We start from the raw sequence: 12,210 nt of genomic DNA, 5'->3' as shown, positions 1-12,210 counted from the left end.
AATTTATGAGACCCTCGTGAACCTCACAGATAGAAGTTAAGAAGGATGGAGGCCATTTTTCTAAAGTTATAAAGTCTAATAAAATAATGTGTGTGTATATCATACATAGGTTGAATAAAACAGCAAAAGATTATTTTCACCTACGTTAGGCAAAAGAAGATGAGTATGATAGGTCTATATGTTACTTTTCTATTCCTGCTCTACCTATTATTACAAACTCAAATGTTTTAAAATAATACAAATGCATATGGCAGCAATCTGTGGACCTGGCTGGATTCTCTGCTCCTGCTTTAACAAAGCAATTAATGTAGTGAGTGGTTGGTCTCTTATCAGGAGCCTCTTGGAAGATTTTCTTTCATATCAATTCAGACTGTTGACAAAGTCCAGTTCTTTGAGTTTATAGAATTGAAGTTCTCAATTCTACAACAGATGCCTTTCTGGTCCTTATATAGAAAGTTTCTACTTTAAAAGGTACATGCAAGTAGATTAGACTTACTCAAAGAATCCTGAATTCTCTCTGCCTTTTAAAATTCACAGTTTTATTTGCATCTACAAAGTTCCTTTTGCTATGTAATGCAATAAATTCACAAGACTCAGAGATTAAGATATGGATATTTCTAGGAGAAGCTTCTGCCTAGTTGTGGTTCATCAACTTATTAGACATCTTTTAGAATAAAAAATTATGATATATGTAGTAGCAGAAAATAAGTATATATAGTTTGAGAGTGAACTATCTATACATGCACAAGGCACAAAATACTATAATATTAATAACTAATCTTCTGGGTAAAAATGATGCTCATGTATGTGAGGAAATGTGCATATGCTACATGTTGTTATACTTTATGTGAAGAGTTACTACAGTTTTTATACACATAGATGCAGTTAGCTTGACCTGGCTCAGCTTCAGCTTTTTTGAGAGGCCTCTTTTGTTCTTTGTATGGTCTAATAATGAAGAGAAATAAACAACAAAGACAAATCTATTTTGACAAAAAAAAATAAAGGTTCACTCCTATTCCCCAATTATTGAAATGCCTGCACCATACAGAATATAATACCATATTTGTGATGCTGGAAGTACAGCAATTCCTGGGAGAAAAGATTCTGAAGTTCATATTTCATTGAGTTGTGAGACAGCACTGTTAAAATGGTTTTATTCATAAGGGTGGTTAGATCCTAGGGAATACAAAATTATACATATATACTCCAATTTTTGTTGTATACACATTCACTCTTCTTCACTTGGAAATACTGAGGGATATTTAACCCTATATGAAAAATATGAATGTACATATTTATTTGTATATGAGGAGAATGGACACAAAAGTATAATAATAGTTGAGGGCATGGGTGTGTAAAAAGACTTATTTGTCATCTGAAAGAAACTTTGAATTTTGATTTTTTTTCATTAGTAATGGGGATTTAAATAGTGGGACTTTATTGCCAAGCCACATCCTCAGACCTTTTTATTTATTTATCTATCTTGAGACAGGGTCTCACTAAGTTGCTTAGGGCCTTCCTAAGTTCCTAAGCCTGGCTTTGAAATTGCAATTCTCCTGCCTCAATTGCCAGTGATTGCTGGGATTATAAGCATTTGCCACTGTGCCTGGCTGAAACTTGATTATTTTTTAAGAATATATAATCAATGTTCATCAATTTTAATTATGTAAATACATGAAGAATAAATTTTATTTGATATAAATTTTAGATGTATTTTTCAATATACCAGTCCAAGAAGACTGTGACTACCTAGAGATTGGGTTTCAGGAACAGTGTCACAGTTATGTATTTGTAGGAATGAATGCATAAGAGAAAATATATAATATACAAATAGAAAGAGAAAATATCTAATATACAAATAGAAAATATAATATTAAAATTTATGTGAAAGCATAACACACTGCAGGTAGCCCAAGAAATCTTGAATAAAAAGATTAATGCCTTCACATAACAATACCTGATTTCAAACTACAGAACCATAGTATTCAAAACAGCATGGTACTGAGAAAAAAAAATAGAAATGAAGACCAATGGAACAGAATATAGATCCCAGAAATAAACACACACATGTATAGTGAAATGATACTCAACAAAGACACCAAAACACACATTGAAGAAAGGCCAGGCTCTTCATTAAATTGTACTGGGAACACTGGCTATTCATATGCAGAAGACTGTAATTTGGCACTTATCTCTCAACCTGTGTAAAAGTCAACTAAAAACATCAAAGACTTAACTAAATGATCTGAAACTATAAAAACACTAGGAGAAAGCACTGTGGAATCACTTCAAGTTATTAGAATAATTAATGATATTATTCCAAAAGAACAGGCAAAAAAAGCAAGAGTAGATAAATGGTATTACATAAAACTAAAAAAAGTTTGCATAGCAAAGGATATCATTAAGAAATGGAAGAAAATAGTTGTCAATTTTTCACCTGATGAAGGGTTGATTTTCAGAATGTAGTAGAAACTCAAAAAATTTACAAAAAAACATATAATCCACTTTTAAATGGGCAAATGAATCTGAACTAATATTTCTCAAAAGAAATGCAAGTGGCTAACAAATATATATTTTAAAATTTTTATATTCTTAGCCATGATGGAAATGCAAATTAAAACCACAATGACATATCTTTTCATTTTTATTAGAATGAGTATTATCAAAAATTAACAGCAACAAATGCAAATTATTTTGTGGAGAAAACGGAAGCCTAATACGCTGTTGAGGGTAATGTAAATTAGTATAGTCATTTTGAGAACAGTATGGAGAGTTCTCAGAAAACTATTTTTCAGGTAGTCCATTTTGGAATATATATCCATTGAAAAAGAAATCAGCGTATTAAGTAGATATCTACATGCTCAGGTTTATTTTGGCAGTATTCACATTAGCTAAGATAGAAAGACTCAACCTAGGTGCCCATGTATTACATATACATTATATATATAAAATGTTATCTGGACATAAAGAAAGATAAAATCTTGCTGCTAATCATTTGAAACAAAATGGATGTAATTGAAAGACACTATTTAAGCCAAATAAGCCACAATTTACACACTCTCTCTCTCTCTCTCTATATATATATATATATATCTATATATATATATATATATATATATATATATTCTTTTTTTTTTCTTTAACATGGTTTATCTCTCATATGTAGAAGTTAAAAAGAACTAACCTAAATGTAGAATGGTGATTATTAAAGGGTGGGAAGGGTTGGTGGAAGGGTAAAGGAAGTTAGATTTAATTACTGTACACTGTACACATTTCTTGAAGTATCACACTGAACCTCAGAGGCATAATTAGAACATTGAATTAAAAATAAATTTAACAAAAATATTGGTACAGATTCTCTAAGAAACACATGCCAAAACAATTATAGAAATGAGAAAGATTAATTTGAAATTAAAAGAACATGATTTTGAGGAAAAAGATGTGGGAAATGGGAGGAGTCAGGAGAAACCATAGAAGCATGGTGAAAGTCTGACCAGAGACACAGAAAGGAAAAGCAGGAAGAATCCTGGATTGCAAAAGCAAAGTTGTAATAAAGTTTTGGCTAGGTCCTAGAGAGTCTTTGAGTCAACATTAGCTCTCAAAGGTGTCCTGCGTTTTGTAGAAACTGGCTTTCCTTACTATCAACCTCATGCTCAGTCATTGGCTTGGTGGAACTAGTGAGAGACAATGCAGGATGAATTCATTTTGAGTCTCTGGACATCCAAAACACTAAGCCCTGAGAACATCACTGAAGTAGCATATCACTGAATCTTTGAGAGTTTTTTTTCCCCCCCATGATATGTAAAACATATGTCTAAAAAAAACGTTCAGTCCTTTTGCTCATTTTGTCTGATCAGTATGATAGTGTTGATGTGATGAATCTGTGCAATATTCTGTGGAATCTTCTGGAAGTTTGTATCAGAGGTTATGACAAGATAATGACATATTACTGAAGCAAAACATTATGTGAATATTCTTCATCATATTATAACACAAATGGAAACTTTTTCTTATCCTATTATCTGAATGGATAGAACACATTGTCCAGGTCAATACTGTTTCCCAATTTCCTGAGATCTTATCAATTTACTAATGATGCCTCATTTAACAAAGCAGCCATAACTAGGGTGCTCACTTCATATTTTTAATTTTTTAAAATTTGTTTTAATTAGTTATACATGACAATAAAATACATTTATGCACTTTAATATACATAGATTAGATATAATGTCTTATTTTTCTGAGTGTACAAGTTTCAGAATCATATTGGTCATGTAGTCACATATATACATATAATAATAATATCTGTCTCATTCTACTATCTTTCCTATCCCCACTCCCATTTCTTATCCTCCCATAACTTCTGTCTACCTAATCTAAGGTAATGCTATTCTTCCGTAGTTCCCCCTGCCTTATTGTGAATAAGCATTCACATGTTAGAGAAAGCATTCAGCATTTCGTTTTGTGGGATTGGTTTATTTCACTTAGCATGATAGTCTCCAACTCCAACCATTTACTGGCAAGTTCCATAATTTCACTCTTCTTTAAAGCTGAGTAATATTCCATTGAGTATATATTCCACATTTTCTTTATCCATTCATCTATTGAAGGACACCTAGGTTTGTTCCATAGTCTAGCTATTGTGAATTGAGCTTCTATAAACATTGATATGGCTGTGTCACCATAGTATGCTGATTTTAAGTTTTTTGGGTATAAACCAAGGAGTGAGATAGCTGGATCAAATGGTAGTTCTGTTCTCAATTTTCTGAGGAACCTCCATACCACTTTCCATAGTGGTTGCACAAATTTGCCATCCCGCCAGCAATGTATGAGTGTACCTTTTTCACCACATCCTCACCAACATTTACTGTTGCCTGTATTCTTGATGATTGCTATTCTGACTAGAGTGAGATGAAATCATAGAGTAGTTTTGATTTCCATTTCTCCAATTGCTAGAGATTTTGTAGACTTTTTCATGGATTTGTTTATTAAATTGGGAGGCTGTGCATGTCAAGCATCACCCTTGTTATCTTCCCATTAACTTTGTCTCTATGGGCTGAAAAATTCAGGGATGAATTTTTTGTCCCCTTATGTGACTTTGTCATGATTTCTGATGTTCAAGTAAGTGCTGACCAACTTGACCTCTTCTTTTGGAACACTAAAACCCCACAGATATTATAATATTTAGCTCTGAGACAACCTTTTTCATTGTCATTCATGCATTCACAAAAACAGCCATCCTCAAACTTCTCAGTAATTATGTGCTACTCTCACTGGCACACCCTGATGTATATGATGAATAGTGTGATCTCTAAGTCTTCCTGTGGAAACTAACCATATAGTAGGTATTCTAGCCTCACATAATAATTCCATTCCACTTGCCTCAGGCTTGTTATTATTTTCCCTACTTTCTTCCCAACTCAGCCATTTCCATTTTGCTTAATATTAACCATCAATTTCTCTGGGTTTCTGAAAGCAACCCTAGCAGAGAATTTGCTGCATATCTAAGGGTAGTTGAGAAGATATTATATTCCAACTTCAGTTATAGACACCATTTGAATGAATTCTTGTTATTTTGGTTTTACATGCCATTCTTTTGATCAATTACTCTCAAATACCAGTCATTGTGGCAATGCATGCTCCTGTCATTGCATGCTATGTAATTCTTGAAATTCCTTAAGTGTATCATCCCATTCATCTTTTATCAGGTCCATCATATCCTTACTTAGGCTATAATAAGATTTAACTCTAATTATCAGCTTGCATCCAAGAGAAGTTGGATCAGCACAATAAAGTAGCAATTGTCGACTTGTGAGGAAGAGGTCTATACAATATCTTAGAACAGGATGGAGGAACTCTAATCTTACTGAGCAAAGGTGGACCATCTTTTCAATCTCTATCAATGAGAGATGTCTGTAAGAGTCATCAACTACCTGAGCATCCTTACAAATATCCACAACCCATTTCTCAGGGCCCCAGGTTTTCCCAGCCAGTCAGTTTCAACACAAAAGATTTGTCTTGAAGAAGATTTCAGATGTCTCTGGAGTTATGAAACTATTATTACCTTGTCTTTAATTTGTTGCTAAGTATTTCCTTCTGCTTTAAGACCTAAGGATCTCTTTCAAGTTGCCAAGGGAGTCCTCTGGTGCTCACATTTAGCTGTTAACTGATTGTTTATACCCCTCCCTTTCTCATTATTCCTCTGAATACCACCATTGTAATGTAGAAGGCCACTGATGATTTTTCTTTTTATGCTGCTTCTTATGCTCTTATTTTTCAAGTGAATGAATCCTTGTACTTCAAGAGGCATGTCATTCCATTGGAACCTGTTGCCAGATGGCATGTGACAAAACAGTGATTGTGTTACAATCTCCTTTCTGAGACTCCACCTCACCTATCACTTAGAATGGCATCCTTTTCTCCTGAAGAGGGGGCAACTGATCCTGTTTTCAACACCTATGTTTTCATTTCATTTTATGAGTCTCTCTCAGTATCATTTATGTAACTTCATATTCTTTGACAAAAGGTGCTAAGAAGAGCTTATTTGTGAAAGAGAATTGTTGAGAAACACATATTACTGGGAAGAGAGAGGATCCAGAGAAGGTGTGGTGCAGAACTGAGTCCTAGAAAGGACAATAGGAAAGGGGCAGTATGTAGTAGGAACACTATTTAGATTTTAGTACATTTCTAAGAAAAATTTAGCCTTTACAATGAAAGTCAATGAACCAAAGTCATTTGTCTGAGGACAGCTATTTTCTAGAAATGATCTTGCACCTGTACCATGAGAAGCATGGTCTTGGTATAAACGTTGTGGTTGATTGTCAGAGAGCAAAGCATAGCCATTCGTCAATCACTCTTCCTGCAGCAGAATATCTCTATGGTATATTTTATTGTCTACTATAGAAAGCATGAAAATTCGTGCTGCATTTTTGTACCAATATAATATGATATGGTAGCTGTTAAAGCAAATAACTAATACTTTCAAATGCACTGACATATTAAGGAAAGTTATGATTTAGTACAATAAGTACTAGAATATTTCTTGAGTCAGAGGTTGAGGACATATAGCTAGAAGCTCAGCTAGACGCTATATTATCACTGAGAATAGAAATACAATGTGAAGTTAACATGTGAGCACTACTTATACTCAACACTATTCTGGAAATTGATCTTGCTAAGCTCATCAAGATTTATCTTTAATTAAACCAGAAAACATACTCAGTGTTGAGGTCTCTTATAATTGTTTTAATGGCTTTTCATGACTCAAATTGTCTATTTGAGAGGATGGGGCAAACCTAAATCTGTCCAAGCTACATACCATGATGCAGGGTTACATTTAATTAGAAGGAAAGTAAGCAAAATTGTCATCCTATTACCATAGTGCTACACTTACTTAGAGTGTTATTTTCTTCTCACTGGAAGCATAGAAGAAGACTATAAATGGATTATTATCATCACTTATTAAGGTTTCCTCCCTTGAAAACATCCCAGAATTCGTTAATCTTCATCTTCACTTTTTTCAGCTTTCAACTATGGCACAAATTTTATCCATGATCACTCAACAGGTAGATGGCCATACATCAGACTAACTTCATATAGATATGCAAAAAATGTATGAGCTTTGGAGTGAAAGAAAATAAAATTTGAAATTATATTATCTAGTGTCATCACTCCAGCTGTCACATCAATGCTTCTGAAATTTAATTCACTAGATATAAAGCACATGTTCTATAATTTACCTTTAATAATGAATAAATCATTTCCAGATCTTTCTATTACTATTAAATTAATTGAAAGTATGCTTTCCACCTTTGCAAATATATACCGACTATTACACTACTTCATGATGCACTATTTTAACAGTATTAAGTAGGTTTACCAAGTTTTACCTCTAACCAAAACATCTAGCTTTTTCTTTTTCTTGTTTTCTGTAAAAGTATCATGATTTTTAAGTAAATATAAACTTCTATTTCTCCCTAATGATGTTTACTCAGGACTGGTAAATAAAAGATTGGCTGTAAAATATCCCAAGACAGTATGATATTTAACTTTCTAGCACTTTACAACTGAGTTAGACATAAACTTTATGCATTACATATTCCAATTTCCTTTTTTTGTAGTATTTTCTCTCTGAAAAGATTTGACATTCTCATCCTTCAAAGTCAGTTATGACCATGAGACTCAGTTTGGTTTGTGTCTAATCTAAGAAAAAACACCACTTTGAAAAGTCACATTTTGTTCTGAGTTATCCTTGTCCAGCAATGGGAACTATTCCAGATGGGAACTGTTTCTTTTTTTTTAAAGGAGCTCAGATTAATGTTATTAAAAAGCCTCTCAATTAACATATAACATGTAAAAGAACTAACTCATGCTTAAACTCAATGCCATTTTTTAATTATCTATTTTTTAAGAATGGTACAATTACCAAACAAAATATCCAAATTTTTAATGAAAATTGACCAAATATTTTTGTGAATATTCAATACTGATAGTTGCACCAATCCAAAACAAATTATATCTTTCTTGTAATAAATTTTCTCTTGAAGTAATGGTGTGTGCTTCTTACTCTACCTAACATATCAAACTCTAAACTCACAGTTATGTAGGAGTTATTTGCAACACATGGGTAGCTGACAATTATTGGTTTTGGCCAAGGGTCTACATTTGCTCTAGTAGTGTTTAATGAATTTGAGTGCACAAAACTTATCAGACTGTCATAGTTATACCTTATCACCTTGAGCAAATGCCTGGTCTGAGAGGATTGTACTGACTACTAAGGATTCTCGGAAGGATATGGTTGAAAAAGTCTGTAAACAGGATTTTCAGATTTCTTTTTGCTAAACATGTTATTACATGTTCAAAAACATGAGTGGATTATGCTTACTAACCCATGGCTTAATATCATTTAAAATACTGGATTACACATTATCCAGATTTAAGGGGTAAATAAAGAATTTCTATATATTACTTTCTCTGTTTCAACATTGTCAGTTTGTGTCCCATTGGTCTTTATAAGAAATTCTAGAAAGAAAGTAAACAGGTTCAGAAAAACTAAATTAATAATGATGTTCCAGGGTGTAAATGAGTTGAAATGGCACTACAAAAGTTCTAACCAATAAATAGAAATAACTCTTATCTTTTAAAAGTTAAATTCCATAAGTAACACTTTTCCATAAAGACATTTTCCAAATCAGGTTGCTTTTCAGAGCCTATTATTTGTTGGTAAAATAAATGCCTGATCAGTCATTTTTTTTGAATAAAGATAATTGATTAATATCTGTGAATAAAGAATGTTATATCTTTCTCAAGAAGAAGATCTATTTCACTGAGTGGGTACTAGTAATGGAAAATACACTATGGTATGTAGGATAGTATATTACTCTATAGCCCAGCCTGGTAATCAGGGGTGACCAACAGGAAAATAGATGCTTTACATTTTATTTAAAAGATATTAGCCCCATGAAACTTTTTGTACAACAAAATATCCACTAGCAGTTTTTCCTGAATACTATCTCACTGATTGCTCATATGACCTTTAGAATATTCATTAGTACTAAAAATTGAAGAAAGCAGTAACATTTCCCAGACCACTATAATTGTCAAAGTATAATTACGTATATTTTCTCACCTATACATTTGAGACAAAAACAAATCATCCAAGTGAATCACTGATTATGCTCCCTGAAAGTGAATTTGTGCCATACTTATTTAGGGTCAGAGAGGTTACATATTGGTGATTTGGGATTTTAGTTTTCTTTATTTGGATGTGATATTTTAATTAAAACAACTAGTTTAGTTTTGAACAACAACAACAAGAGCATTACTTTTAATTTCAGCCTTGCTTTTTACTTGTTTTTTTATTTTATTTATAAATTTATTTTTACTTAAAACATGGACCGTCCTCACCCCTATTATATAAAAAAGAAAGCTTGGAACTAGTGACCTGTAGCTGCATTTTAAAATGACTTCTGTCTTTTCTAATAGCAAACTCCCATGTGAGACCTTTCTGTAAATTAATGGCAAATTAATCTTAAGCCATTTAGTCATAAAGTCAGACTTAAAATAACTGTTTCTGAAATTTCATTATGCAGTTATACCAAACAAATAAATACAGCCCACAGAAGATGTTTTAAATCACTTTGTAAAATCTAGACTTTTCAACTCTGTGGCCTTAAAATTGATAGCTGCAATTCTCCACTCGCCTTGTAACCCTGATGGTGCTGATACAAGCATGATGCTCCTTGAAAGTAAAAGTGCTATGCTTAAATTAAGCCCAGTGATGGTGCAGAACAAGTCATATATTTAGGTGAAACTGTTTCTTGGGTGAATAAGATATCTTGACATGTCAATGGAATATGAAACTCAATTTCGCAAGATTTTTCTAGTGCCAAAAGAAATTTAAGTAGAGCTATCATTTTTAGTCTTAACAAAAAGGATAAGTCTTCCTCTATAGACCTTTATATTCCCGACCTGTAAAATTTAATTTTATCATCCTCATAAAGTCTAGCATTCTATGAGCCTTCATAAGAGCAAAATTACACCTCACCATTGCCTTGTTTTTTGTTTTCGCTTTCAGCAACTTCTTAGACTTCCAATTATTCCACTTTTCCTCCTTCTGCCCCATTTAAGATTCTCTATTAACCAGTTTCACAGAGCTGAATTCATTAAAAAGAAAAATAGGGGCTTGCAGCTTTCTTTAACCTATATTATCTAAAAAAAAATAAATATTCTACAATCAGTGAAACACATGTTAGCAGCATATCCAGCTGAGTAAAATTAAGGCCACTTTTTTCAAAAGGCAGCACCAAAATCCCAAAAGGATTTAAAAGTCAAATTACACAGCCAAAAATCAGCTTAAAAAAGTTCTAAGTAGGTAATTTGAAGGTTATTTAAAAGCAAAAATTTTACAAAGAATTTGATTTTACTGTAAGTATTGTTTTATTCCGTGATCATTTTTTATTTCCTTAATGACTATACTTTCATGCAGCAGCACATGGTATTTCAAAATTTGAAGTGTCTTTTATTTTCAATTTTCTAGGATAACACTCAAATGGCTTTAGCTAAGTGGCATTCTTCTACTCATTACACCCTGACATCAGCTCAGTGTCCCAAAGTAAACCTCAGATGTTCTCTACTTATTTTTAATTAGACCAAGAATCAAACATATTTCCACAAAAGTGTTTACTGATGAATTTTCAGGTAATCAAATTAATATGTACACCTCCTACCATTCATTCTTTAAGAAATGGTAGACCAAGGGATTATTGCTTCAAGGAAGAAATTTTAGAAGTTGAAAGAGCAAAAAATGCAGATAGCAGATATCACAGTACAGCAAAGTGGAAATAATATCTAAATTATTCCTCCTCCCGCTCCTCCTCCTCCTCCTCCTCCTCCTCCTCCTCCTCCTCTTCCCCCTTTTCCTTCTTTTTACAAAAGTCCCTTCATGATCAGTAGATATTAAAGAACTGCACATTGTTTAAAAGAAAAATATCATTGTGGGCAGTCAGTTCATGAGCTAATTGAATGCAAATATATAATTTATTTTATTTTTAATTTCTTTGATAACTTAAGCTATTCAAGATTTTTTAGTTATGGTTGTGCATGCTGATAATGAGAAATAATACTAAAGACTTAAAGTAAAAACTTGATCAAGGTGACCCCAATAGTAGTGTTGGTAAGGATTTCATACTGAAGATGATTTGCTTTCCTGGAACTCAATTAAACCTTCTTTTTTAATTGCTTCATATTGCAACTATTCCTATCACACTATGTGTTCATTCAGGAAGCATTCTGAGAAAGAAGAAAACACCAAATAATATTCCTCTGGAATTCCATGTCTTCTAATAGCTGTTTTCACATACTTTGACCCAAGATAGCATTATCTCGAGACCAGCCATTGCCTGGAGGTCCATGAGCAGATGAAATCTCTTTCAGTTTCATATGTAAACTTCATTATTTGAGATATGTGTTGAGAACGTAAAGAATATAGTTGATAATCAGGATTATTGCTTTGTTTGTTTACATGCCAGCACCCGAAAACTTTTTCTTTCACATCAGATCCTAGGTCTATTTCACACATTCTCTTGATGGAAACCTCAACATGCTGTTCTTGGTTGGGTGTCATGGATAATAGTGTAGGCAGTGTAGGCAGAGGCACTTTGGAAACGTATAATATGTGAGCACAATATAATGTGCTTATGTTGTGTAGTG

Source organism: Ictidomys tridecemlineatus, chromosome 6 (genome assembly GCF_052094955.1).
Source record: "Ictidomys tridecemlineatus isolate mIctTri1 chromosome 6, mIctTri1.hap1, whole genome shotgun sequence".
Classification (NCBI taxonomy): Eukaryota; Metazoa; Chordata; class Mammalia; order Rodentia; family Sciuridae; genus Ictidomys; species Ictidomys tridecemlineatus.
The sequence above is the reverse complement of the archived record's forward strand: the minus strand, read 5'-3'. Positions refer to the sequence as shown.